Raw genomic sequence first — 6000 nt, 5'->3', positions numbered from 1 at the left:
TCCGAGCCCTTTTTCACATAAGTCAATATCCGGTTGACTTCTTCCAACTTAAGCTTACTCAAAAGAGACTAAGTATCTCAAACCTTACCAAAACCTCTCCGAACCCAAGCCAACCAACCCGATAACACATAATATAGTTGAACAAGGCAATAAGAAGCATAAATGGGGGAAACAGAACAGTAACTCATGAAACGATCGGCCAGGTCGTTACATCCTCCCCCTCTTAAATAAACTTTTGTCCTCGAACGGGTCAAGAAACATACGTGAAGCCTCAAATAGATGAGGATATCTGCTCCGCATCTCCCACTCGATTTTCTAGGTAGCCTCCTCTATAGGCCGACCTCTCCACTGCACTTTCATTGAAGCTATATCCTTTGACCTCAACTTTCGAACCTAACGCTCCAAAATAGCTACTGGCTCCATATCATAAGTCAAATCATCATTTAACTGAACCGTGCTGAAATCCAAAACATGAGACGGATCGCCAATATACTTTCAGAGCATAGAAACATGAAATACCGGATGCACACTCGATAAGCTGGGTGGAAAAGCAAGCTCATAAGTCACCTCCCCAATCCTTTGAAGCACCTCAAAAGGCTCAATGAACCGAAGACTTAATTTACCCTTATACCCAAATCTCATAACACCCTTCATGGGTGAAACTTTCAACAGAACCTTCTCACCAACCATGTAGGAAAAATCCCGAACCTTCCTGTTAGCATAACTCTTTTGTCTCGCTGTACGAAGCCTCTCCTGAATCACCTTCACCTTGTCTAAAGCATCCTGCACCAAGTCTGTTCCCAATATCCTAGCCTCACCCGGTTCAAACCAACCAACCAGAGATCTATACTGTCTCCTATACAAAGCTTCATATGGAGCCATCTGAATACTCGACTGGTAACTATTATTATAAGCAAACTCTGCAAGTGGTAGAAACAGATCCCATGACCTTACAAAATCAATGACACAAGCGCGCAACATGTCCTCCAATATCTGAATAGTGCGCTCGGACTACTCGTCTGTCTGAGGGTGAAAAACTGTGCTCAACTCAACCTGAGTACCCAACTCTCGCTGCACAGACCTCCAAAACTGTGAAGTAAACTAAGTGCCCCTATCTGAAATGATGGAAACTGGGACACCATGCAAACGAACAATCTCCCAGATATAGATCTCTGCCAATCGCTCTAAAGAATAGGTAGTACACACATGAATGAAGTACGTGGACTTGGTCAGCCGATCCACGATCACCTAAATAGCATCGAACTTCTTCAAAGTCCGTGGGAGCCCAACTATAAAGTCCATGGTGATTCGCTCCTACTTCCACTCTGGAATATCCATCTACTGAAGCAAGCCACCCGGTCTCTGATGCTCATATTTCACCTGCTGACAATTGAGACACCGAGCTACAAATCCCACAATGTTCTTCTTCATTCTTCTCCACCAATAATGCTATCTCAGATCCTGATACATCTTCGCAGCACCCGGATGAATGGAATACCGTGAGCTATGGGCCTGCCTCCTCAAGAATCAACTCCCGAAGCCCATCTACATTGGGCACACATATCCGACCTTGCATCCTCAACACCCCATCATCACCAATAGTCACACATCTAGCATCATCGTGTTGAACTCTGTCCTTGAGTATAAGCAAATGAGGATCATAATACTGGCACTCTTTGATGTGATCAAATAAGAAAGACCGAGAAATCACACAAGCCAATACCCGACTGGGCTCCAAAATATCTAACCTCATGAACTGATTGCCAAGTCCTGAACAGACCGATGGTAATAACCCGCAAAACCAAGAAAGTTGTGAATCTCTGTGGCTGAGGACGATCTGGGCTAACTTTGAACCGCCTCTATCTTCTTCGGATCAACCTGAATACCCTCACTGGACACCACGTGCCCCAGGAAAGCCACTGAACTGAGCCAAAACTCACACTTGGAGAACTTTGCATAAAGCTTCTCCTCCCTCAATCTCTGCAATAGAACTCTCAAATGCTCCGCGTTCTCCTCTTGACTATGCGAGTACACCAGAATATCATCAATGAAAACTATGACAAACGAGTCAAGATAAGGCCGAAACACGTTATTCATCAAATGCATGAACGTTGTTGGGGCATTGGTCAGCCCAAAAGACATCACCAGGACCTCATAATGATCATATCGAGTCCTGAAAGCTATCTTAAGAATATCCGAGTCCCTGATCTTTAACTGGTGATAACCTGAATGGAGATCAATCTTGGAGAACATTCTCGCTCCTTGAAGCTGGTCAAACAAATCATCGATACGAGGCAAAGGATACTTGTTCTTGATTGTAACTTTGTTCAACTGCTTATAATAAATGCACATCCTCATCGTGCCATCCTTCTTCTTCACAAATAGAACAAGCGCACCCCACGATGACACACTAGGCCGAATAAACCCCTTATCAAGGAGTTCATAAAGCTGCTCCTTTAATTCCTTCAACTCCGCTGGTGCCATACGATAGGGTGGAATAGAAATGGGTTGAGTAACCAACACTAGATCAATACCAAAATCAATATCCTTTTCCGGCGGCATGTGATCACGCCCAACTATGCCTTATAAAAGGACAATGCGGACATTGCAAATATAACCTGAGTATTTATGCCAGAGTCGAATCCATAGAGAATTAACCTATCAATTACTTTCGTTGGACTTACTAAATTCTTTAGAATCAACTTCCTCAAACGTTGTGAATAACAGTTGATGGTATATTTAATAACTAAGATTGAAAGTCAATAAACAGTTGTAAACTAAATAAGCTTAAGTTGTGAACAATAATGAGAAGGTTCTAAGGTAGTGATTTCCCCTATTGATGGAATCCCTTCTGTTTATATTTCATATAGATTTACCAACACATCTCTTTCAACCATGAACACCTTTTTTACCGTGAATCTCTCCCGAGTAATCACGATAATTTACTAGACGCACTCTCCCGAGATACGCTAGCTGGCTTTGTTTATTACAGTTCACTTTAGATTGCACCCAAGACTTTGTTATCCCTAATCCCGCCTTTAAACCCACAGTTATAGATCCCTCTTATACTTTGGGAGTGATGTTGTTCAACAATTACCTAAATATGCGCTCTCTCCCGAGTTATGCATACTAAATAGGCACAGCTAATTGAGGATCCTGTCAATTAACTACAACAAACACGTAGTTGAACAAATAGAGATTAAACTGGCAAACTATATTAACATACTCAATAAGTTCATCCTTCAATAGGTTCCATCAAAACCCTAGACAAAAGATTTAGCTACTCATGACAATGGGTAAATAAACTATGAAAATATTCTTGATCAAAATTGCAAGAAAAATAAAGAGAAGAAGAAAATATGATGTTTTGGGTGATCTCTCACACTTGTTTCTCTTGCCAAAGTGCTTTCTAAAACATTACATGCCTCCATTGGACGAGTTCTATTGTTTAATATAGGGTTTTGGGCTAAAAATCCCGTGTTTTGCACTTCAGTCCCTCAATTTTTCGCTTCCTATCGCGGTCTTACCGCGGTTACTCCAGGACCGCGGCCAACTAGCCTCTCAGAATCCGCAACAGACTTCTACCATGGTCCGACCACGGTTACGCCGGGACCGCGGCAGTCTATCTCCAGTTCTGGTTTTTGCTGCCTTCGCGTGGTGCACTTAGCGGATATTGTACGATTGGCCTCTTTTTCTCCATAATTGATCCCAAAAGTACTCCATAGACTTCTTTTATTGTATATAGCCTGCAAAGCATGAAAAGCACTAATCAGAGCATTTTGTTATCACTTTTTACCACAAAACTATACAAGAAGGTGGTTCTTTAGGGCCTAATTATAGTCCAATTCACCTATTATCAACACCCCACACTTAAATCTTTGCTCGTCCTCGAGCAAGTTGAACCACACTTCTGGGCCTAATCGTTCGATGCATTACCCAGTTTATGTAACACCCACCATTATGAAAGAACAACCTAAGCAGTGCAACAACCACACCTCAGATGAAGACTCTAATGCCAGGCCACACTCGTGCTTACTCTAGTTACTCTAAACAGAGGTGAAAACTTGCTTTTTCTTCCTGAGTCACATGCCCTCACATAACATTTCTGAGAGAAGTTCCACACACATAAAATCAAGCAACAAGGAACTATAGATAGAACGAATCCACTCACTCTCAGCAAAGAACATTCACATGCCACACAGATAAACCATAAGCTTGCCCTTAGTGTAATACTCTACTAATCGAGTTGTTCAGTCCAAGATCAAGAGGTCTTTATTTGGTTATAATGTAGGCTAAGGGACGGGTAGGATATATTTGGATATAGTGACTAACCCCCTAAGCACTTTTAATACAATCGTTCCCTTTATTCCAATTTCCCTGTTCAACCCAATCATTCTTCCACACTTGTTTCATAGGCTACCCCCACTTTTCTTTAGGTGCAACTAGCCTCTCTTTTTTTCATAGCCATTGCACCATTCAAGTATTTTCCTGATTTTCCTTTTCCCACTCCATTACTACCCCACACTTTGACTTTTATATGCTCTTTAACGATTCAAGTGCTTCTAGAAGGTACAGGTTCAAACAGTCAACTATTCAAACACAGGAATGTAGGTTGTTGTAAGGTTATCAAAGAACAGGCTTTAGGCTCGAAGGGGTTAACTATGGCTATATGTACAGGTGGATTCACAATTATACAGGATACACAAGGAAATGCCTCAATCATCTCTAAGACCAAACAACTTCTATTTCGCTTTGCAAACACACAGGGCAAGTTCTAGGTATCGCATGCAAGCACAGAATACAAGTATTATCTCACACACACTTGGCATGTAACTCATTCTGAATTAGTTTTTTTTTGAAGTATGCATTACACTTACAACACATTTATGGGTTGCCTCCCATGCAGCGCCTGATTTAACGTCACGACATAACGCAGTTGAGCGCATTTAAGGCTCGCTCGACCTCTGTGGTTCAGTCAGGTGTAGCTCAGACACTTCCTTTGGTTCGCTCATGCCCACATATACTTTCAATCTCTGCCCATTGACTCTAAATGTACAAGAGTCTTTCTCTGTGGCAATCTTGACAGCACCTGAAGGGAAAACTTCGACCACTCTAAATGGTCCAGACCATCGTGACTTGAGTTTACCCGGAAATAGCCTTAATCGTGAGTTATAAAGCAACACCATATCTCCAGGATTGAAATTTCGCTCCACAATGTTATTGTCATACAACCTCTTCATTCTTTCCTTGTAAAACCTTGTGCTCTCAAAAGCAAGATGTCTAAACTCGTCGAGCTCATGCAATTCTGTGATCCTTGTTGTGCCCGCAACCTCGATGTCTAGATTCAGCTGTTTCAATGCCCACCACGCTCTATGTTCAAGTTCCACTAGTAAATGGCAGGCCTTCCCGAACACCAACTTATATGGTGACATACCAATCGGTGTTTTAAAAGCAGTTCTATAGGCCCAGAGTGCATCATCTAACTTTTTCGCCCAATCAGTTCTTGTGGCGTTCACAGTCTTGGTTAGCACACTCTTTATCTCTCTGTTGGACATTTCAACCTACCCACTAGTTTGCGGGTGATAAGGGGTAGCCACCTTGTGGCGTACATCATACTTTGCAAGCAATTTCTCGAAAGCTCTATTACATAAGTGAGTGCCTCCGTCACTGATAATCGCTCTTGGTGTCCCAAATCTGGTGAATATGTTCTTCTTCAAAAAACCAACCACCACTCTTGCATCATTAGTGGGCAACGCTGCAGCTTCTACCCATTTGGATACGTAATCCACAGTAACAAGTATGTACTTATTGCCATAGGAGCTGACGAAGGGACCCATGAAGTCAATCCCTCAGACATCAAACACTTTCACCTCTTGAATTGGGTTCATGGGCATCTCATGGCGACGGAAAATGTTCCCGGCCCACTGACATTCATTGTAGCCCTTCACCCATTAGTGCGCATCTTTAAACACTGTTGGCCAAAAGAATCCGGCCTCAAGC

The sequence above is a fragment of the Nicotiana sylvestris genome, chromosome 12 (assembly GCF_000393655.2).
Source record: "Nicotiana sylvestris chromosome 12, ASM39365v2, whole genome shotgun sequence".
NCBI lineage: Eukaryota > Viridiplantae > Streptophyta > Magnoliopsida > Solanales > Solanaceae > Nicotiana > Nicotiana sylvestris.
The sequence above is the reverse complement of the archived record's forward strand: the minus strand, read 5'-3'. Positions refer to the sequence as shown.